The 23988-nt window shown below is 42.9% G+C and overlaps 1 long non-coding RNA gene across 1 annotated transcript; it reads left to right on the forward strand.

Moving 5' to 3' along the window:
• The first annotated feature begins 480 nt into the window (after positions 1-480).
• LOC114806335 lies at positions 481-20566 on the forward strand. Its single transcript, XR_003754363.2, has 3 exons — positions 481-597; positions 7301-7360; positions 20308-20566. It is a non-coding gene; the product is annotated as an uncharacterized LOC114806335 (long non-coding RNA).
• Positions 20567-23988: the final 3422 nt, after the last annotated feature.

Raw genomic sequence — 23988 nt, forward strand, 5'->3', positions numbered from 1 at the left:
TTAATTATTTATTCTAAATCCACTATTCATGAATATTTTGATGTCCCTCTACCCCATTAGAGTTTAAATTCTTTATAGGCAGGAAACATGCCACATCATTCTGTTGAACTACACTAATTGCTCAGTGCAGTGTGCTGCATCCAATGGGTGCTCAATAAATACCATTACTATTCCTTTACCCTCACTCCTACCACTGCCTGTCCAGTTTAATGCCCCATCATAATCCTTCTGTCCTGACTCTTCTAGGGGTTGCCCGAAGATGTGTAAACCAATTTAGGTAAGTTAAGAGCCATGCCTTCAGGTATACTCTTTGGGTAAATCATTTGGCAGCAGAGCTCTCTGGTCCACAAGCTCTCAGGCTCTGAAAGCCACTTTGGAACACCTAATAGCCACAGGTGTGTAGAAGGTTAACAAGCTATTCCCAGCTGTAGTCAATAGGCAAGTCTATAAAGGAAGGTCTCTGAGAAGCAAGACAGTAGGTGAAAGTCTAAGCTGCTTTGGAAGGAGTGAGTAACTCTGACTTTGAGAAGTGTCTGAGCTGAGGAAAGGTGGAACTGTGGCTTGGAGAGGATCAGCAGAGGTAAAATTTGAAGAGGGGTAAGTGATTTCTGCTTGAGGGAATCTGGAGAATGGTGAAGATACATTTGTGAGAAAAGGGGTTGTATAAACAAAGACCTCCCTCATTGGAGGCTCAGTGCAAAGAGGTCTAGTATTATTGCTAAGTCAATAACAATGACTGATGGTCAAGTTTCTGGCCTAAGGTGGATGATGGGTGGGCAGGTCACTGAAGCCTAGTCTAGGGTCCTGTCTACCAAGTAGACTGGTGGCCTCAGTCTCAGCCTGAACAGGTCTCTTCAGTTCAGTTCAGGGTCCTGTATACCAAGTGGGCTGCTAGGCTGAGTCAACGTCTGAGTACTTTTGGCAAGGAATAGACCTGTGTGTGGCTGCCTGGGACTATTCGCCTTTATTCCCACTTTGGGGGACAAAGAGAGTTGGGCTGGCTTTCTACATCCTTCATAGTTTAATGCTTAATTTCTAAATGCTACTTTTTGGGACCACTTTACTTAGTGGGAAATGAACCTGAGGATTCAATTTAAACTGTAAGAAAAGCTGCTGCCTTGGAGGATGAAGTTCCATCATTTAGTGCTGGCAGTCATTGCCCCTTTCTAGAGGGGAAGCAGAATGGTCTAGTGTAAAGAGTACGGGCCTGGGAGGAAGAGGACCTGGATTCTAATTTCGGCTCTGCCTGTGTGTGATGTTGGGCAAATCAGTTTACTTCTCTGTGCCTCAGCTGCAAAATGGAGATTGACTGGGAGCCCCATGTGGGATATGGACAGTGTCCAACCTCATTAGCTGTTATCTACCCACAATGCCTGGCACATAATGAGGGCTTAACAAATACCATGTTTTTAAAAACAGGCTATGGTGGAAGACTTCTCTGTATGTTATATTTGTTATACTGTACTCTCCCAAGCACTTAGTACAATCCGTTGCATACAGTAAGCACTTAATAAATGATTGACTCTTGCGAGATGGGCATCCATCTTGTCACTCACTTGGATTGAGTCCTGTTGGTTTGGGTGTTAGTGACCGTGGTTGCTGTGTCCCTTGTGCAGAGTAACTGGCATTACCTCTTCAGACTCTAACAAGATTGCAGGAAGCTTCTCAAGTTCCTTGAACACTAGGGATAGTTGCTTGGATTGTAGGTCAGGCAGAAGGGGTGGGATCTTGAATGTTTATAGGATCAAAGGTATTTATTGAGTGCTTGCTGTGTGTAGAGCACTGTACTTAGTATGTGGGAAAAGACACTATAGCAGAGTTGGTAGACAAATTCCCTGCCCACAATAAACTCACCTTGTAGATAATCTTATGTCCAGGCCCCAAAATCCTCTAGGTCTGTAGCCATTTTCTTAGTCACAGTTTTGACAAGTGACAAAATGACCACTTCCTCTGCATTCTGACTGCACTCATTTCTTCTTCTTCCTTCATCCTTAGGGTGAGAACACCAGGAATTCTCCTGAGTAATGTATGCTGTATCTCTTCCCTTACCACCTCCCCTCATCCTGGTCTCCCCCCCCCACCTCTTTTTTTTTATAATATTTGCTAGTGCTTATTATGTACCCAGGCAGTGTACCCAGAACTGGGGTAGATATAAACTAATCTGGTTGGACACAGACCATGTCCCACGCGGTGCTCATAATCCTAATCCCCATTTTAAAGATGAGGTCACTGAGGCCCCGAGAAGTTAAGTGACTTTTCCAAGGTCACACAACAGACATGAAAGAGCTGGGATTAGAACCCAGGTCCTTCTAATTCCCAGACCTGTACTCTATTCACTAGACCACAGTGATTTTTCCCCTTTCACCTGACCCTGCCCATTTGAGAGCCTTGAAACTTAAAAAGAAATGGTCTCTCCTGTCTGACGTATTGCCTCCCTATCTTTACCCTACTTCCTGAGTGCTTTGAGGTCCCAGCCCCTCTCAAGGTGTGGTGTTTTAAACTCTTTTTCATGTTCAGTTTTGAAAGGTGAAGCTGTGGATCAGATCCAAAGTGAGATTATCCAATCTGAGAATTCAATCTACTGACCCTCTGGCAGCTGGAAGAAATCTTCAAAGCTCGGAGTGACACTTAATTATGCATGGGAGAAGGAAGAGGGTATAGCTGGAAACTGGCTTCAGTTAGCAGGTCAAGAGCACGGGAAAAGGAAATGGGGATAGCTGGAGATCTGGCCTTGGTTAGCAAGTCAAGAAAGTATGGCTTATTTTCATGCCTAGTTTTTGTTTTTAACCCCTTAAGAGAGCAGGATTGCTTCTAGACCTCCTGAAAAGTAGAATAGCATTTTGTGTTAATCCTATCTTAATTCATGCCCAATTGTTAGATTCTGAGTCTGTGAGCTCTGCTCTGAGGGTTAGTGCTAACCATGCTAAAATTATTGCTCCATCCCCTTGTCCTCTGGAGAGAGGGGTGCTTTGAATAATACTTGGAGGTACAGATTAAGGAGGATTTAAGTATTTTTTTTTGGACCACCATATGATTTGCTAGATCCTTGATATCTTTGGGTTGCAGCTTCAGTCATTTTATTAGGACTGAAGATTGAAAAGTGAAATGTTGAATAGCTTTGGCTGTGTGTCAAAAAGGAAGATGACTATTCCTGAAACCACTCAATTTAGCTGGAGAAAAGGTAAATAAGTGGGGGGCAGAGAAGTTAATAGAAGAATTGTGAGTGGAATCCTGTGATGATGACAGTCACTAAAACCTTAGGATGGAGTATGGCTAGTGTTTCTTCAAACATTAATCACCCAGGGGGCCACTGCCTTCACTTTGGGCTCAAATCCCGGCTCAGCTGCTTGCCAGCTGTGTGAGTTTGGGCAAGTCACTTAACTTCTCTGTGCCTCAGTTACCTCATCTGTAAAAATGGGGATTAAGACTGTGAGCCCCATGTGGGACAACCTGATCACCTTGTATCATTCCCAGTGATTAGAACAATGCTTTGCACATAGTAAGTGCTTAACAAATGCCATTATTAAGCCCACCTGTACTCAAGTATTAATGAAAGCCACAAGGTGCATAGCACGATAGTAGGTGTTAGGAGTAAAAGGAAAAAATATGAGATCAGTGGTACTTACTGAGCACTTAATGTTATTCAGAGTGCTGTACTAAGGGCTTGGGAGATTATAATAGAATACATGGCTTTGATCCCTGACTCCAAGGAGTTTGCAATTTATTAAAGGAGACAGACATTGAAATTATAGGTCAGAGAGGTAAAGTCCCATGGAGGTTGTGAGTACAGAGGTGTTAGCAGAGACTGAAATTCACAGATAACATAGGGAAAATATGGTAGAGGGGGGAATGAGAGTCTAGTTCAGAAAGATTTCTTGGAGTTCTTTTAATAGAGCTGTGAGGATAGGGACAGTGGTGAACTATCAGAAATGAAGGAATAGAGAACACAAGACAGTGTGAAGACTAGTATTAGAGGAGTGAAGCACACAGGTTGGATTGTAGTGGGAAGAGAGCTGGTAGGGTGCCTTGTGTATGATGGTGAGGAGTCTTCTGCTAGATGCAGAGGTGGACAACAGTTGGAGGTTTGAGTGGGGAGACCTGTGCAGAACTGTCATTTTTCCAAAAATATAGGCAGCAGAATGAAGGATGTACTAGAGAAGGTAGAGGCTGGAGTCAGGGAGGTTAGCAAAGAGCCTGGTGCAGAAGTCAAATTAGGATGTAAGTGCTTGACCCAGCATGGTAGCAGTTAGAGGAATGGGTTGATTTACGAGATGTTGCGAAGGTAGAAACAGTAAGATTTGCTAACTGGACACATGGCTTGAAAGAGAGTTGAGTCAAGGAAAATACCAGGTTACAGGCTTGTGAGATGGATGATAGTGGTGTTGCCAATAGTAACAGGAGGAGAGGGTTTGGAAGGGAAGATAAGTTGCATTTTGGACATGTTTGAGGTGATATGGGACATCTAGGTAGAGATATCCTGAAGGCAGTAGGAGAGGTATTATTACAGAGGAGAGAGATTGAGGTTGGAGAGGAAGATCAGGGAATCAACCATATAGAGATGGTAGTTGAAGCCATGGGATTAGATGAGTTCTCCAAGGGAGTATGTGTAAATGGAGAATAGGAGACCCAGAACTGAGCCTTGGGGGACTCGCATAGTTAGGGAGTGGTCTGCATATAGAAATATTCTGCACACAGTAAGCATTAAAATATGACAAAATACAATTGATAAATGTTAAGATAAGGACTGAATATATAAAATACACAAGAATACATATACACAAATTCTGAAGACAGAAAAATTAGCGAGTTGCTGTTGGGTTAATGCAATTAGAGTAATGTGGGTGAACAGGTAGAAAGCTGCTTGAAGGGACTGAAAGGCTCTGCAGAGAAGAGCTGTGTACTGGTGGATTTTTAGGTTGAAGATGTTCCTTTCTAGGTCTTCCTAAGGGAATTGCTCTCTTGTTTGGGGTTGTTTGGGGAAAGCTTGATCCTCTATCAGTCCTTCAATATAGTGTCCAGAAGGGATTGCTATAAACCATTCAATATAGGTCTTGGGAAACTGAATTCCTCCACATCCTGCTCACCTACACCAGGTTTTAATCTCCTTTCCTCCTTGACACATACCAAGAATCTTAACCTAGTTAAAAAACACAATTGTTTTGAGCTTGATAAATCCCAGTACACTCTACTAATCACACTTCTGACTAAATTTGAGTTCTCAAGGGAAATTTAATCTTGTCGTTCTGAATTATCATCATTTTAGCTCTTAGCTTTCTTTTTTTTAGGGGGGATGGGGGGAGCAAAATGCACTTTCTAGCTAGAGGCTAACAAACTTAGAATGGTTCACTGGGAATGCGCTTTTCTGTCTTAGACTGAAAAGATCCAGGCTCTGAAACTTCTGGGGTGCTTTGACTAGTTTCCCTTCCTATCTGCACCTCACTCAACTCTCCTAGCTGTTTCCCAGGCTTGGAATGTCTTCTGCCTCCAGATACGACAGGTCATGACCCTCCCCGTATTAAATCTCCTGAAATCCCACTACCACCTTCCTTGAATAATTCCCATCATTCAAGTTCATCAGACACCTCTAGCAGTTGTGGGAAGGCAGTGTAGCCTAGTTGAAAGAGCCACTCTGAGATGTGGATTCTAGTCCTAGCCCGTTCACTACCTAGCTGTGTGACCTTGGACTAGTCACTTAATCTCTGGTGGCCTAAATTCTCATCTGTAGTAATATGGATAGGCTACAGTAGGACTGCCTAATCCTGTGGTAACTTTATTTACCATAACACCTGGGTTCAGCAGAAAAGGTATGCTCTTAGCAAATGCCATCATTATTTATACCCATTTCAACTCATACTTATTGAATTATTTGATTCTTGTCTCCCCCTCTAGACTGTATGCACTTCACTGCACATGTGTACATATTTATATTAATATCTGTCTCCCACTCTAGACTATAAAGTCCTTGTGGGCAAGGAACATTTTATCAACTCTGTACTACACTTTCCCAAGAGCTTAGTACAGTCCTCTGCACACATTAAGCACTCAATACATAGCATTAATTGATTCTTATTTGAAAATATTTATCCCCCAACAAGTATCTGCTTATATTTTCTTAAATGTTTAGCACAGTGCATTGCACCCAGTAAAAGCTCAAAAATGTTGTTGTCATTATCTTTAAGAAATGAAGTACATAAAGAAGTCTCACCCTAGGAAACGCTTTGTGGCTAGTCTAAAAGACACGAAGGGCAGGGATGTGTTTTCACTTCATAATTTTCAACTATGGGTATTATGAAATCATCTCAATTCCTGAAGATGGAATCTGGGATCACAGTCAACACACACAGTTCATCTGGTACCTTCAAAAGGAGACTCCATTATCAGTTACTGAGTGCAGAACACTGTTCTAAGGGCTTAGGGTTAAAGAGAAGTAAAGCACATGTTTTCTGCCTTCAATCAAGGACATTTATAGAGTGCTTTCTGGATAAAGAGCACTGTACTAAGTGTTTGGGAGTATAATACAACAGAGCTGGCAGACATGTTCCCCGCCCATAGGGAGCTTACAGTGTAGAGTGGAAGAAAGACATTCATATAAATGAATTACTAATAAGTGCTGTGGGACTGAGGGAGGGGTGAAAATCAAGTGATTAAAGGGTACAGATCCAAGTGCAAGGAGCTTGCAATATAATGGGGGTAGAAAGGCACAAAGTGACAGCAGGAGGAACAAGGGCATAAGGAGGACTATGAGTAACAAGGTGAAATATTAGAATTAGTGATTACATATGCACGCAAGCGCTAAAGATGGATATAAATATATCATTACTAAGGCTGGCTCTTGGGAATAGCATGGGTTAGGTGTTGGGAATTAATTCAGAAGACTGATGCCATAATACACTGTTCCTGATAAACATTACAAAGAATCAACATCATTGACTCGGAGGTAAATGCTGCCAATAAAACCTGTTACCTGGTAGTATCTGATCCAATGAGGCAAAGATAGTTCAGGGAAAGAGCACAGACCTGGGTTCTAGTCTCAACTTTGCCACTTGTCTGCTGTGTGACCTTGGGCAATTGACAACTTCTCTGGGCCTGTTACCTCATCTGTAAAATGGAGATTAAGACTGAGCCCCATGTGGGACAGGGACTGAGTCCAGCCTGATAAACTTGTATCTACTTTAGTGCTTAGTACAGTGCCTGACACATAGTAAGCACTTAAAAAATACCAGTAAAAATGTTTACATAACTCAAAAATGGCTGGTGGGTAAACAGCAAAAACCTAACTAAAAGTCTATTTGTTTTTCAGGGAACTCAGTGTAGTGGGATAATTTGGCATCAAGATTCAGATCCAACTGAAGATGACCAGGTGAAACTTCTATATTCACTCTGTACCTACCACTGATGGTACATATAACTTGTATAGTAACTCTTCCACTGTCACCCAAGTGGTATTATGATAATTATCATAATAATATGATAATAATTATGATGATATGATGAAGTGCTTACTATGTGCTAGGCACATACTAAGCACTGGGTTAGGTACAAGGTAATCGGGTTGGACACAGTCCCTGTCCCACATGGGGCTTCCAGTCTTAATCCCCATTGTACAGATGAGGTAAATGAGGCCCAGAGAAGTCAAATGACTCACCCAAATCACATAGACAGGTGGCAGAGCTGGGATTAGAACCCTTCTGACTCCCAAGTCTATGCTCTATCCACTAGGCTGTGCTACTTCTCCATATTGCAACTCCAATTTCAAATGAAGCACAGGGAAGTTAAGTGACTTCTCCAAGGTCATACAGCATGCAAAGCTTTACATCGAGTGGCATCATAGGATCACAGCTGGGCGGCAAATGTGAGGAGGAATGACAACAGGACAACCAATCTGCTTTACGATGAGCTACTTGCAAAGAGGGTAGCCACAGGAAAGCATTTAAAGACAATGAAGTAAAGTCTCAGATGATATGGTCAGTTAGTACAGGAGTGCTCCAGTCTGCTCTGGGATAAGTGAAGGGAATTTTTTTTTTGTGGTATTAAGAGCTAAGTGCCAGGCACTGATCTAACCACTGGGGTAGATGCAAGGTAATAGGGTTGGACATAGTCCATGTCCACAAGGGGCTTAGTCATTCCCCATTTTACAGATGAGTGAACTGAGGCACAGAGAAGTTAAATGACTTAAGGTCACAACAGATGAGTGGTGGAGTGGGGCTTAGATCCCAGGTCCTTCTGACTCCCAGGCCTGTGCTCTAACCTTTAGACCATACTGTTTCTCTAATTCTGGGATATCTTCTGTCACTTGCCCAACCAGATACGCTCTCAAATGAATTGACAGTCAAACATTAGATTAGTTTCAAGGAATGAAGCTTCAGCCAGGGGTCAACCCCCAAAGCTCCTCTTCTTCTTTCCCTGCCCCCTAAACTTTTTTTTTTCTTCCAGCAAGCTAAATTCTCAGAGCCTGCCTCTCCCTCTTCCCAAGTAATCTGAGTGGCGATTTATTTTGAAGAATTGGCCCAGCCACTGTGAAATATTTACAGGGCTAATGGAATGCTAAGAAAATGGTAGAGTGGTGAAAGGCTGGGGCTTATTTAAATATACTGTTATTGAAATCAGCTGTGACTTTTAGCAAGGACACAGCTCTCAGCTCTCTGTTCTGTTTACCTTAATTATTTCCCCCCATTAATTATAATTTGAGAGGGAGGCTTGAGTAAATTGAAATAAATTAATCGAATTTGTTTAGGCTTTTGTGTTGCCGGCTTAGATGGCTCTCAATTAAGCTGGGCTGTTTGGGAGTATTAAATAATGCATCATAGTTACTTACTCTTGGGTGAAAATGCTGGGAAGGGGGGAAATACTGGAATTACTAAAGCATGGAGCGGCATAGAAACAATCATAAATCTTTGTGCTTTGCACAGGACAAAAGTTTTTGTCTGTTGGCTTTTGCTTGAGATAAATCTTCCTCCTCAGTCTTGAACTGGAGAAGAGAGAATTGAAGAGACTGGGAGAAGTAGTTGTCAGAAGCCTCTCTTCTTTACTTTATTTCCCCTGGACCTATGACTTTGGTTTCAAAACATCCCTAACAGTGTCAGAAAGGGGAAGAGCTTCATGGAAACAGGAGTGTTCCCAAGGTGGAAAGGATAGGAGAGACAAGAGTTAACCAGGGGCTCCCAGATCCAGGGTGTCCATGCTCCAACACCCACCACGGGTCTCCCAAGAGACTCTGTAAAATCTTCTCTAAGACTCTCTGAATGGGATACTGTTTTTTCCCCTTAAATCTAATCTGATTTAGAGAAGTTGTCCCTCAATTCATTCACTTGTATTTACTGAGTGCTTATTGTGTGCAGAGCACTGTACTATACACTTAGAGTAGAATACAATAATAGACACATTCCCTGCCCAGGACAAACTTACAAATAGGTTCCATTTGTGCTGAGCCAAGGTGACTCCCTTAGGTTTACAGGAGGAAAAGTGTGGCCTAAAAGAAAGAGCATAGTCCTGGGAATCAGAGGAACTGTGTTTCAATCTCAACTCTACCATTTGTCTGCTGTGTGACCCTAGCCAAGTCACTTCTCTGTGCCTCAATTCCCTCATCTACAAAATGTTAATTCAATACCTTTTCTCCCTCCTACTTATACTGTGAGCCCCGTATAGAACTGACGATCTCGCAGTATGGCTCAGTGGAAAGAGCTCGGGTTGGGAATCAGAGGGTCATGGGTTCTAATATGGGTTCTGCCACTTGTCTACTGTGTGACTTTGGGCAGTCACTTAACTTCTCTGTACCTCAGTTACTTCATCTGTATAATGGGGTTTAAAAGTGTGAGCCCCACATAGGACAAGTTGATTATCCTTTAACAGTGCTTAGAACAGTGCTTGGCATATAGTAGGTGCTTAACAAATACCATTATTATTATTATAACCAGCACTTATTACAATGGTAGGCAAATAGTAAGTGCTTAATAAATACTTATTATTATTCCCCAAATAAACTTCACAGGGGTCTGGATGGCCAGAAAAAAATGTGGACTTTTAAGTGTTTTGTATTCATTCATCAGGGTGGGTAATAGGCTAGGGAAGGGCTAAGCAATTGAGCAGTTTGGAAAACTTGCTCTATGGGCCTGGCCTCATTTTCTTGTTGAAAATTGCTAAGAAAAAATTAAGTATTAGTGATAGTAAAATGGATGGGATGGTCTCATTTCATAGAGTTCTTTGAGTAGAAAGGTGAAATATAAATTCAAGGGAGCATTCTGAATTGCTTGATCTTAAATTGGTGTTAATGGGAGTAATTTGGCCAGGGAATGACCTCCACCACCCCCTACAGACCTGCCTTTGAGGGCTAGTTTGAGGGTATTCCTGCTTAAACACAAAGGAGCACAGGATGCCTCTTGTGCCCTTTTTTTTTTTTTTCCCTTCCTGGGACTGTAGGAAGACTGAAACTGATGCTTGCACTGCATTTTACACCTGCCCTCTACTGCAGGAGATAGGACATCACTACCATTCAACCACTTTCCTCTGCCTCTTTGGTATTTGCATTTGGATTTATCTTGGTCTTATATCAGTAGGTATTCTCTCTGTGCTTCTGGACTTCACATGGCAGGATTTTTTCTGCACCTGTCACTTCCTGCCAGAATCTAAGTGAGATAGTGAGATCAGGTTTGCTTCTGCTCGCACAGAACTTGTTGTTTTTTCCCATTTTCCCCCTCTTTTCCCTTCTCTTTCGCCCCCCCCCCGCCCCCCCCCCCGCAAAATACACACAAGGGTACAGTTACCCTGCCTGCCTTGGATTGCAGTTAACAAACTTCTGGTTCTGGAAGCTAATAGAAGGATAAGAAGGGAGAAACTAAGCCTAACAATCACCCTTTCTCTAAGAGGAGATGGATGTTCTAGCCCTTAGAAGGCAGCCAGAACCATTGCCTCTTTTAAATTTAAATTTTTTGGGGGGTGGTGGTAATTCACACCCTCCAGGGACTGCCCATTGTGATTCTTCTAAGTGGATGTTTATTTGAAAGCTGTTCAAATGCAGCCATGAAGGATAAAAAGTAGGCTCTCAGCTTGGCTTTACTATATATAATGTGTGTAGGGAATGCAAATAAATCATCTGAAATTTTAAAGAAAAGTTATGCACTCTAGTCTGCTCTCCACTCTGGGCTAACATTCTTAAGGCCTTCCCTGATTAACTCCTCATTTGCCCTCCCCTCTGGGTTTTCTATGTACTTGTACCCATTAAGCACTGATATTTGCCCCACTGCATTTGTATATCTTTTTGTGGTATTTGTCACTGTTGTCGACTCATCTCTTTCATTCTCAATGTCAAACACTGTTTTAAATGCTGGGGTAGATACAGGTCAATCTAGATTGGACACAGTCCCTGCCTCACATGGGGTTCAAAGTTTAGGTAGGAGGAACAACAGTTATTCGGTCCTCAGACGTCATTGAGTTCAGTCGGTCCCCACTCGCTTTTACTCAGTTTCCATCAGGAGGCGGAGAAAGAGGAAGAGGGAGACCCCTGCAACCCTGAATTGGCCCTCCCTCTGCAGTTCACCCTGCTATTGTCTTTTGGCAGATTACTTCATGGTTTGCAGTACAGTTTAGAAATCCAGTTTAGAACTCTCAGCCCACACATGCCAGATGTAGCGTGGCTCAGTGGAAAGAGCCCGGACTTGGGAGTCAGAGGTCGTGGGTTCTAATCCCAGCTCTGCCGCTTGCCAGCTGTGTGACTTTGGGCAAGTCACTTTACTTCTCTGTGCCTCAGTTACCTCATCTGTAAAATGGGGATTAAAAAAACTGAGCCCCATGTGGGACAACCTGATCACCTTGTATTCTCCCCAGCGCTTAGAACAGTGCTTTGCACATAGTAAGCGCTTAAATACCAATATTATTATTATTAATATTTTAGAGTTGAGGAAATTGAGTCACAGGGAAGGTGTGACTTGCTCAAAACTGCAGGCTGGGATTAGAATTTAGACTTTTCGCACTAGGCCATGTTGCTTCTCTATTAATCGCTAATCAATCAATTGTATTTAATCTTTATACTCTGCCACTTCCTCTATCTTTAAGTGTAATGTTTGTCTCCTCTAGATTGCAAACTCATTGTGGGTAGGGATAGTGTCCACAGACTTTAGTACCGTACTCTCCCAAAGACTAGTACAGAAATCTGAACTCAAAGCCATTGATTGAGAGAAGGTTTCTTGCATTCCACAGCTCTGGTGAAATGCCTCATACTTTTTCCTCTGGAATCAATGTGACAGATGACCCAGAATTAAATTGGGTTGTGTGGTAGATACAACCTTTGAGCCTATGGCTCTTGGACAAGTCACTTAACTTCTTGGTGCCTCAGTTTCCTCATCTGTAAAATGGGGATTGATTCTACTTAGACTGTGAGCTCCACGTGGTTGGGGACAGTGGCCAGATTGGCTATCCAGCATTTAATACAGTGTCTGGCACATAGTAAGTATTTAACAAATACCACTAAACAAATGAGTCACAAATCTACATCTCCAGTCCGGACCTCTATCCTTCTCTGCAATTTCACATTTCCTCCTGGCTTCAGGACATCTCTACCTTGATGTTTTGTTGACACCTCAAACTTAACATGTCCAAATAGAACTCCTCATCTTTCCACCCAAACTCTGTCCCTGATCTGACTTTCCCATCACTGTAGGTGGCACCACCATCCTTCCTGTCTCACAAACCCATAATCTTGTCACTACTGTCAACTCATCTCTCTCATTCAACTGACATATAATAATAATGGTGGTATTTATTAAGCACTATGTACCAGATACTGAACTAACCACTGGGGTGGATACAAGCAAATTGGGTTGGACATGGTCTCTGTCCCACATGGGGCTCGTGGTGTTAATTCCCATTTTACAGATGAGGTAACTGATGCCCAGAGGAGTCAAGTGACTTCCCCAGGCCAGCTCCTTCTGGCCCCCATTGCTGTGCTCTATCCATAAGGCCACATTGCTTCTCTATTCATATTCACATATTCATTATATTACCAAATCCCATTAGTTCTCCCTTTATAACATTGCTAAAATTCCCATTTTCCTGTCCATTTCAAACTGCCTATCCAAGTACTTATCATATCCTATCTTGACTACTGCGTAAACCTCTTCACCGACCTCCCTGCCTCCTGTCTCTCCCGCCTCCAGTCCATACTTCACCCTGCTGCCACTCCTCAAGGACTGCCAGTAGTTGCCTCTGCTTCCGCATCAAACTCTTTACCATCAGATTTAGAGTAAACAATCAGCTTGTTCCTGCCCTTCCTTACCTTGATGATTTTTCTACTACAACTCAGCATGCTCACTTTGGTCCTCTAACACCAACCTACATACTGTACCTTGATCTAATTGCCCACCCCTTGCCATCATTCTTCCTCTGATCTGGAACTCCCTTCCTCTCATATATGACTGACCATCATTCTCCCACCTTTGAAGGCTTATTAAAATCACATCTCCAAGAGGTTTTCTCCAACTAAGCCCTGATTTCCCTTACTCCCTCTCCCTTCTGTATTGCCCTGGAACTTGGATTTCCACACTTGGAGCTCTTGATAGTCACCTCAGGCCCAGAGAAGTTATGTATGTATTTGTAACTTAATGTCTGTCTCCCCCACCCGAATGTAAGCGCCTTGTGAACAGGGAACATTCCTACCAACTCAGTACTGTGCTCTCCCAAGTGCTTAATACAATGGTCTGCAAACAGTAAATGTTCAATAAGTACTATTAATTGGTAAGAGATTTATTCCATTTTTCTCCATATCACTAATGACTGGTAGAATAGATATATTTTTGTTTTCACCTAAAGATTTTCATTTTGCAAAATTTACTCAGCTTGCCATCTCATCTCATGTATATTAAATATGAAATAATGGGAGACAAACCTAGATTGCATTATTACTAGAAAGCCATAGTGGAAGCTGAAGCTATCATTCTTTAATCTCTGCTACTTGAGTGTTTTCTCTTCAGCTTAGGCACTGTCCCGGTGCCCCTCCCGTCTTGCCCAAGCAAGCAAAAATATCATCATTGACAATATCTTTTTCAGTTAAAGTAGTTATGGTATTTAAGTGTTTAACTATGTGCCAGGCACTGTACTAAGCTCTGGGGTGAATATAAGCAAACTGGGTTCGATACAGTCCCTGTCCCACATGGGGTTCAGTCTCAATTCTCATTTTACAGATGAGGTAAATGAGGCACAGAGAAGTGAAGTGACTTGTCCCAGGTCACACAGCAGATAAGTGGCAGAGTCAGGATTAGAACTCACAACCTTCTGACTCCCAGGCCCTGTATCCACTATGCCATGCTGCTCCTCTATTGTTAGATAGGTATAATCACTCCCTGCCGCTGTTTTCTAGTTACTCTGCTTTCAGTCCAGGACTAACTTAATTTCCCTGAACTGCACACTCTACTCTTGTGAGAATAAGGATTTTTAGATTGGAAGCATTGTCTTATGAAAGCCAAGTGGTTCAATGTCAGGAGTGTGTCAACTTACTTTGGAGGAGTTGGGAAGGAATTGAAATGGCAGCCCACCTATATTTTGAAATGCTGGTGACATTGATTTTGTAGTTATTCTAATAAATTGAATAAATCTCTTCCTCCTTCCCTAATATCAAACTAGTGGGAATAAGGTTTGTTAGGGTGCAAGACATAAAGAGGAGTTCTTGAAGATCGGGGAAACAGTATGGCCTCATGGACAAAGGGCAGGCTTGGGAGTCAGATGACCTGGGTTCTAATCCCAGTTTTGCCACTTGTCTTCCAGGTGACCTTGGGCATATCACTTCACTTCTCTGGACCTGTTACCTCACCTGTAAAATGGGAGTTAAAACTGTGAGTCCCATGTGGGACATGGACTATGTCCAACCTGACTAGCTTGTATCTACTCCAGCAGTTTGTGCCTGGCTTGTAGTAAGAGCTTAACAAATACCATTTACAAAAATAAAAAAAAGCCCCAAAATGGTAGACGGTGCTAAAATGAGGGGTCAGAGACTAATACTTTCCAGTTGCAGAATGGAACAAAGTAGCAACTGAAGCAGATAAGTGAAATAAACAGGTATGACTATTACTGCTGACTGCCCAGACATCCCCTCATCAATCTCCAGAGATTCCCAATAGCTGCTAACATATAAGCTGAACTTCTGGCTACTAGCTTCAAGGCTCTTAATCATTGTCTCTTGCTTCTCTGATCTCTCCTTATGAGAGGGCTCTGGACTCTCGACTCTGGATATATAAAATAAGAAACTCTCCAGTTACCACCTATCTCATGCTCCCTGGTCCTCCCAAGAAAGCCTCCTTGTTCTTAGTTTCAATCAGTTGTATTTATTGAGTGTTTACTGAGTGTAGAACACCATACTCAGTGCTTGGGAGAGTACAGCACAAAAGAATTGGTAGACTTCCCCCTCGTATGACTCATTGCTTTTTCCTTTCCTCTCTCTCATTTAAAATGCCTTCTGACCTCAGCTTCATCACATTCTTCAAAGCCCTTCTGAAAGCTCATCTCCTTCAGGAGCCATTCCCTGATCAATTCTTGATCTTTTCCTCATTTATGCCATTCTCTCAGCCACCTCAATATTCTCATGAACACATCCGCTATTTACTTGTCCAACTGTTTAGTCTCCTCCTATGTTTATTTAAATATTGCATTTTGGCCTCTTTGGCTTTGGGCACAGGGTTCACTTATTACTTCTGAATTTTCTCCCAAGCACTTAAAGCAGTGTTCTATCCACAGCAAGTAGGTGCTTTAGAAAAAAAAAACAAAACTGATGACTGATTCCTGGTGCAGGAGCAGGTGGAGGCAGAAAATCAGCCAGATGGAAGCTTGCATTTCACCTACCTACCTTTTCCCACGGGATAGGTTTTACCCCATAGATATCACTTTTGCCAGTGGCTAGCTGATTCCCTGTCTAGTCTAGCTCCCACTGCTCCATATTAGAAATTCTGATCAGCCTGGAGAGAGAGCTTTAGTTGTAATTGCATTTATTGTTTCATTTGCCTCCTTGTTGCTACTCCTCTGGTCTCAGTTAAGTACATGCATACGTGTGCATATGTGTGTAAATATACATGTATATACACGTGTTTGTGTGAAAGAGATATGCATGCCTGACCACTCTGCCCCTCCAGGATTGGAACCATTTAGTACTAAGGGTGGGAATGCTGCCCCCCGCCTTCACCTCCTCTCAGCTAAGCCCCCTCCTCCCCCCTTACCTCTGCTCCTCCCCCCTCCCTTCCCTTCCCCTCAGCACTGTGCTCATCTGCTCATTTGTATATATTTTTATTACCCTATTTATTTTGTTAATGAGATGTACATCCCCTTGATTCTATTTATTGCTATTGTTTTTGTCTGTGTCTCCCCCCATTAGACTGTAAGCCCATCAATGGGCAGGGATTGTCTCTATCTGTTGCCAAACTGTACATTCCAAGCACTTAGTACAGTGTTCTGCACATAGTAAGCGCTCAAATACTATTGACTGAATGCTGCCAGAGGGGGAAGCCTAATTAGGTGATGGGTAATGATGTGGGAGACAGAGCTGATCTCAACTGGAGTCCCCTTTTGTGGCGGGAGCTTGTGCAAAGTTTCTCCCACCAGGGACCTGCTGGGCCCATGTTTGAGCCAGTGCTCAGGCACAGCAACCCAGTAGCAGAAGTTTGTTTTATATTCATAGGTGTTATTCCTCATGGTTCCCTCTCTGAATTCCCTCTAGGTTCCTGATGGCCAAGACGATGCTTTTCTCATTCTAAGAGCATTTCCACTCTTTCCAATTTGTGGAAATTAGGCATTTAGGCATTAGACATTTAGGCAGAGTAATCTTCCAATCAAGTTAAACAATAGACATGTTATGGATAAAAAGCAAGTTGAATAATATGGGACTCTCCTGGGGAAGGTTCTGGAACATTCCAGAGTGACTGTAGAATGATTATAGTAGTAAGTACTAAGTCATGAGGTAGTTGCAAGCTATCAGGCACGGTCCCTGTCCAACACAGGAAATGGTGGCCAGGAGAATTTGTGACTTGTCTAAAGTCACACAGCAGAATAGTGGCAGCGTTAAGATTAGAACCTAGGTGTTCCAACTCCCAGATCCTTGTTTTTGTCATTAGTAGTAGTTGTATTTACTGAGCACCCACTTGATGCAGTGCACTGTACTAGGCACTTGGAAAATGCACTAGACCATGCTGACTTCCGAAGAATGACTGTTAAGCTGAAAATGGGTGGCTGAGGTTCCCGTTGTCTTGGAAAGCAGTAAGGAGAGGATTAGGCAGTGTTTTGGACTGAATAGTTTCGTAAACAGCAGATATGCCTACTAAAAGTAAGGTGACTTTCCTCTTCACCTTCTCTCCTCTTTCTCTTTTGCCCCCAAAAGGGCTTAAAATATTCATTCACTCTTTTAGCAAAACCAGGTAGTTTGGGTTAGATTTAACAGCTTCCCTGAAGGTAGCCTTCACAGACATTTGAAGTCCAGTCTTGCTTTGTCATTCCAGAATTCTGTGCTTTCTCATGCCTTCCACCACCCATGGCGAACCAAGCTTCCAGTGCCCCTAAAGGTAGTGTCTCTCTGCCCCTCTCTCTCTCTCCTCTTTCCCCCCTAACCCTGATTTCCCCCCCCCCCCCCCATTTAAGCCGCAGTGCTCCAATAGAGCAAAGGCATGCAAAACTTCTGGGAAAAGATCCCTAGCCAGACAATTGAAGAGTTTGTGTACTGAGAAGAGATCCTTGCTTCTAATCTTGACATCATCTCCAGTTTATCAGACAAAATTTCTGACTTGCCATTAGGAACACTGAGCAAATTTATCCTTCCTTAAAATGAAATTTTTAAGTTTTGCATGTAAGTTATAAGTACATGGAAATGCCACGCTGTGGAATCTGAAAAGCAATATACTTCCTGTCCACCTGAAATTCCAAGGGAAAGAAGACTTTTTACCTCTATTTAAACTCCCATGCACTTAATACCACATTCTGCACACAGTAGGTGCTCAATAAATATTTTATTGGTTGATCCTGGACACTATGCCACACTGTCTTCTGACCTATTTTGACTCCTCAAGACAGGGGACAAGCTCACTTGATTAAGTCTGTCTTCCTAGCCCACAGCCAAGGAAGACTCTGAGGCACCTACAGTCTGTTAGTCAAAAGATAGGGCAGAAAAGTAACTCTCTGGGCTTCTCCAGGGAGGAAAAAACAACCTGAGTGGCTTTGTTCTTAACTACCTGAAATCTGTTGGAAATTTTGAACAGGATTTGGCATAAAAGTAAAAGCGTTTCTACTTCTGCAAACATGTCTAGCAGCAAAGGGCTCTTAGGGGACCCAGTTATCAACTAACAGACCCCAAACCTTTCTGTTTGCTTCTTATGGCACTGAAGAACTTAACTGTTTGCTTCCAATTTTTAACCTCTAGAAGCTGGCAAATATTGAGTCATCTTTAACCTTTCACAACATTCCACAGGAAATGGTAAAGAGGAGCATCCACTCCCCCAAGGGGCCTAATGCAAAATGAACTTGTGTGTCTTTTTTATTTATTTTTTTAAAGCTCCCTGTGGGCAGAGAAAATGTGTGGTGCTGGTATTTCTGAGGTACTTTTCCAGTTGCATAACTGGAATCAAGGATGAGCATTTCCTCTATTAATAAAATCATTTAAAATGTTAGGGATTTTGCCACTCTCTACCCCATACATATTGACTCCTCTCCCTCATGTAGGGGAAAGCACTGTTAAATGTCCACCCTTGTTTTCTGCTCTCCTCCCTTCTGCTGGCCACTGCTTAATGGAGGGTCTGCTGAGTGGTTCAGTGCCTAAAGAGAGATCTAAGAAAGCAGATAAATCACAAGACTGAGATTGGTGATCAGCTCTGGAAAAGTAGCCTGCTTTAAATAAAGAAGTGGACACAAATTATTCAAATAATGGATTCTTTTCTGGGTCCCCTAGAACAGCATAAACCATAGGTTTAGGATCTAGCTTGGCAACTCCTGGTTTTAGCTTCCTGCTGCTTGGTGGACCAACCTTTTGCAGGGCTAGGCCTCAGGTGGTGATGGAGCCCCTTGTGTTTCTGAAGGCTGGACATGGGGGAAATTACATTTTGGCTTTCTGCCTGGGTTTGAGTTGTGAGATTTCAGGAGGCAGTTTAAAGGCAGAACTGAAATCTTGGAACCTCTATATGTCTGTCTGACATCCTTTTAACTTGGAGGGATGCAAACTCAGATTTGTCTGGCATAGGTTCAAAGAAAAGGAAACATCCTTGGGATCTTCAGAGGAACCCAGGGAGAAACTCCCATGTCTCTGCCAGAGGAACGCTGCTGTCTTTGGAAAGCAGCATTGAAGTTGAAGAAGGCTGATGGGTGAGGAAATGGAGGTAACGGGCTATGCCAATTACCTCTGGGATACTGCACCTCCCTCCCCTCCCTCTTATGATCCTGCTTTATGTCCCTCTGGGTGGAAGGAAAATCACTGTTCTCTGACACAAATGTTAATTCCTCACATGGCATTTGACACTTCTGTGGTACTTGTGGAGAGCTTACTATATGCCAAGCAATGTACTAAATTCAGGGGTAGATCAAGATAATCAGGTTAGACAGAGGCCTTGTTCCATAAGGGGGGGGGTGCTCAATCTAAGTAGGAGGGAATAGGATTTAATCCCCATTTTACAGAGGAGGAAATTGAGGTTCAGAGAAGTCAAGTGGCTTATACAAGATAGCAGACAAGTGGTGGTGGCAGGTCCTCTGGCTTCCAGGCCTGTGCTCTTCCCACTAGGCCTCACTGCTTTCTTTGTGAAGGAGGTTGCAGTTTGCAGTTTGGGGGATAAACTAGACCTGTGGGGCAGTAGTTGCCTTGAGCTCCCTGTCCCATGTATGGTGGCTGGTCAAGGTCTCTCAGATGATCAGGAGGCCAGCAAGCACCACTGCCAGACATCAAAGACTGGAAAGGAAGACCATGCAATCAAGAGGCTCCTAGGGCTAATAAGGATTTTTTTTTTTTTTTTTTTTTTTTTTTTTTAGAAATCATGTAGTCCATTTCCCACCTTCCAAGCAGGAACACTTCTATGATGTTTAATCTGAGCTTAGAGATCTCTATCAATGTGGCCTAGAGGGAAGAGCACAGGACTGAGTCAGAAAACCTCATTTTTCATCCAACCTCTGCTATTTGCCTGCTGTGTAATCCTGGGCAAGTGACTTCTCTGTATTCCAGTTTCCAGTCTGGAGGATTCAATACCCTCCCCCCAGACTGAGTCGTGTGTGGTATAAGGACTGTTTGACTGAATTGTATCAAGCCCAGTGCTTAGTTCAGTGCTCAGAACAGAAAGTGCTTTAATGTAGATTATTATTTTTCTCTAGAAACCAATGACAGGACATCCTTTATTGCTTCTCCTGCTGCAATTTATTTCCAACATTGCCTTGTGTTCAACTGAGGGGAGATGAACAGCTGGCCATCAACCTCCCTAGCAGATTGGTAACTTGTCTTGAAAGTGCCAGAGGACAGATTTCACAGGCTCCAAAATCCTGACAAGTGTTCAGCTACAATTGTATACCTCAGCTGGGTAGATCTTTCACCTGGCTACTGAATTAACCCAAATATGGATAAGGTTTTCTTTCAGCTTTGTCTTGTCCTCTCTTTCCCTCCTTCCCTCCCACCCCCTCCAAATTCCCTAAGTACAAACTAGTCCCTCTCTCTTATGCAAATCCTTAAACTGCAGCACCCATCCTCCCACAGGTACCCAAAAGTCTAAAGGCCAAACTGAGCCATTTTTTTAAGAGCAGCTTGATGGAAGCAAGAATATTACTTTGTCTGAGCTTTGGATTTGCAAGTTTAAATCTTCTTTAGTGTCAGGTGCATCCAACAAGATAAGGGTTTTAAGTGTATTTCATGGTAGAAATATTCTGAGATTAATTTAAAGTATCTTATTGAACTCAATATTTATAAATCTCATTATCATTACTATTCCTCTTCCAACACTTGTCTTTTTAAAAATTGTGAAACTATTTTGCCTGAAACAACCGCCCCACCCTCCCATCCCCATAATATCTCTTGAACTGAGTCTTTTTTGCAAGGCAACCACATCTTGGAGGGCCAACAGGGATTTGCTGAACCAGTCTGATGGAAAGCAATGGCGATCAAGCTAGGGTAGAGAAGCAGTGTGGTCTAGTGGAAAGATCACAACCCTGGGAGTTGGAGGATTTAGGTTCTAATCCCAGTTCTGCCACTTGTTTTACATGACCTTGGGGAAGTCACTTCATTCATTCAATAGTATTTATTAAGTGCTTACTATGTGCAGAGCACTGTACTAAGCGCTTGGAATGTACAAATCCCTGCCCATTGATGGGCTTACAGTCTAATCAGGGGAGACAGACAAAAACAGTAGCAATAAATAGAATCAAGGGGATGTACATCTCATTAACAAAATAAATAGGGTAATAAAAATATATACAAATGAGCGGATGAGCACAGTGCTGAGGGGAGGGGAAGGGAGAGGGGGAGGAGCAGAGGGAAAGGGGGGTAAAAGGGGGCTTAGCTGAGGGGAGGTGGGGGAGGGTAGAGAGGCAGCAGAAGGAGAAGGGGAAGTTCAGTCTGGGAAGGCCTCTTGGAGGAGGTGAGCTCTCAGTAGGGCTTTGAAGAGGGGAAGAGAATTAGTTTGGTAGAGGTGAGGAGGAAGGGCATTCCAGGACAGCGGGAGGACGTGGCCCAGGGGTCGATGGCGGGATAGGCGAGAACGGGAGATGGTGAGGAGGTGGGCGGCAGAGGAGCAGAGCGTGCGGGATGGGCAGTAGAAAGAGAGAAGGGAGGAAAGGTAGGAGGGGGCAAGGTGATGGACAGCCTTGTAGCCTAGAATGAGAAATTTTTGTTTTGTGCACAGGTTGATAGGCAACCACTAAAAAACCACTTAAAAACCAGGTTTTTAAGAAGGGGAGTGACATGCCCAGAGTGTTTCTGCAGGAAACTTCACTTTTGTGCCTCAGTTTCCTCATCTGAAAACTATATGTCTTCTCTCTCCTACTTAGGCTGTGAGCCCCAAGTAGGCCGGGGACTGTGTCCAACCCAATATATGTGTGTATCTACCCTAGTACTTAGAACAGTGCTTGACACAAAGTAAGTGCTTAACAACTACCATTAAAAAACTTAGATTTTAAGTGCTTAAGTATATCCATTTTAGGATAATCAAAGTTGCAAAGATGAAAATGCGTGGCCACAGACTTGCTTCCTAGGGCCATATGCACACTCTGAGCGAGGAATAATGGGAAAGGAATGTAGTAGTAGCTGGGAGCCCAACAAGGGGCAGCCAGCTGTTAGCAGTAGGTCAGGAACAAAGTGATCTGGCCTTCCTCTGCTTCTGCCACACTCCATTCAGCTGTTGCTGCCACCACCTCTGCAGTAGAAGAAATAATAATAATTGTGGTATTTAAGCACTTACTGTGTGCCATGCACTGTACTAAGCACTGGGGTAGATATGAGTTTATCAGGTTGGACCCAATCCCTGCCCCACGTGGGGTTCACAGTTTCAATCCCCATTTTGCAGATGAGGTAACTGAGACACAGAGAATGAAGTGAGATGCCCAAGGTCCCACATCAGACAAGTGGTGGAGACAAAATTAAAACCCATGACCGCTGATTCCCGGGCCTGTGCTCTATCCATTACACTGTGCTCTCTGGATTTCTGGTTTGGATGCTGGGTGGAATTTCCTCTGTTATTGCAGTTGGGAGTTGTTCCCTAGGGCTTTATCCCCATTTGCAGCATCTGCTCCAATCTGAAGCAGGTGTGCTGGCTGCAATGGAGGAAATATATTTGGGAGTTTTCTTGAATCTATCTACTTTTTTTTTTCTTCTTTCTTCCCTGTCTTTCTCTTTCCCCCTTACCCCCTCTCCCCTTCTCCTAGAAGTGCTATCTGCTTGAGAGGAGAGGGGATATTGAAGCTGTGTGACTGGCAAATCACTTAACTTCTCTGATTTACCTGTATCCTCCTATTCTGGACTGAAATGGAAATCACTCTTCCGAAGAGCACCTGTAGGATCAGCGAAGATCTCTCCTGGGAGCTGGGACTACTTGAGTCTGACCCTGCTCAGGGGATGTAAATGTCATTACACCCAGGGATTTTGGCAGAGTGCTGAAGCATATGATTCAGAACATTTCTGATCTCGTCTCAAGTCAAGGCTCTTCCCCTTTAGACTACAAGCTTATTGTGGACAGGGAATGTATCTACCAACTCTGTTGTACTGTACTCTCCCAAGAGCTTGGTACAGTGCTCTGCACCCAGTAAGTGCTCAATAAGTACCACTGATTGATCACTGATAAGTCTAACAGCTCTGGTGCTACCTGAGGAAACAGATTTTTTCCTACAAATATTTTCCTGTTCAACTTATTCTTGCAACTGGTTACATCACACCAGGGAGGCACTTCCAAACTCTCCATTAAATGTTTTTTTTCTCCTCTTTATAGATAAGGCTGGAGAAGTTCACCTGGGAATTTTTAATAGCTAAAACACTGTGACATACATTACTCTGTCCCTCTCAGGATTCCCCTAATCAAAATAGTTGCACAATTACACTTGAGGAATTACAATAAGAATAATCCCAATTTCTTTGTTCAGGTTTGATTCTCATTCAGTGGACATATTTGGTGGTTGCAAAGGTTTTATTTTCTTTCCCTGAGCTGGAAAACATGTTTGCTGATGTTTGATAACAAAGTAAAACAAGTAGTATACAGTAAGCCCATAAATCGCTAAAAGAAAAACCAGTTGTGGAGTGAATGAAAATCAGATATATGCTTTTCTTTCCATTTTCTTTTATTTTGGTTTTAAGAATCTGAGTTTATGCAGGAAATCCTGAGTTTGCCACAGACAGCTGCTTGGGTTCTAACCTGGTGAGATGATAGGCAACAGAAGGTATGTAGCTAATAATAATAATAATGTTGGTATTTGTTAAGCGCTTACTATGTGCCGAGCACTGTTCTAAGCGCTGGGGTAGACACAGGGGAATCAGGTTGTCCCACGTGGGGCTCACAGTCTTCATCCCCATTTTACAGA

The sequence above is a fragment of the Ornithorhynchus anatinus genome, chromosome X1 (genome assembly GCF_004115215.2).
Source record: "Ornithorhynchus anatinus isolate Pmale09 chromosome X1, mOrnAna1.pri.v4, whole genome shotgun sequence".
Taxonomy (NCBI): Eukaryota; Metazoa; Chordata; class Mammalia; order Monotremata; family Ornithorhynchidae; genus Ornithorhynchus; species Ornithorhynchus anatinus.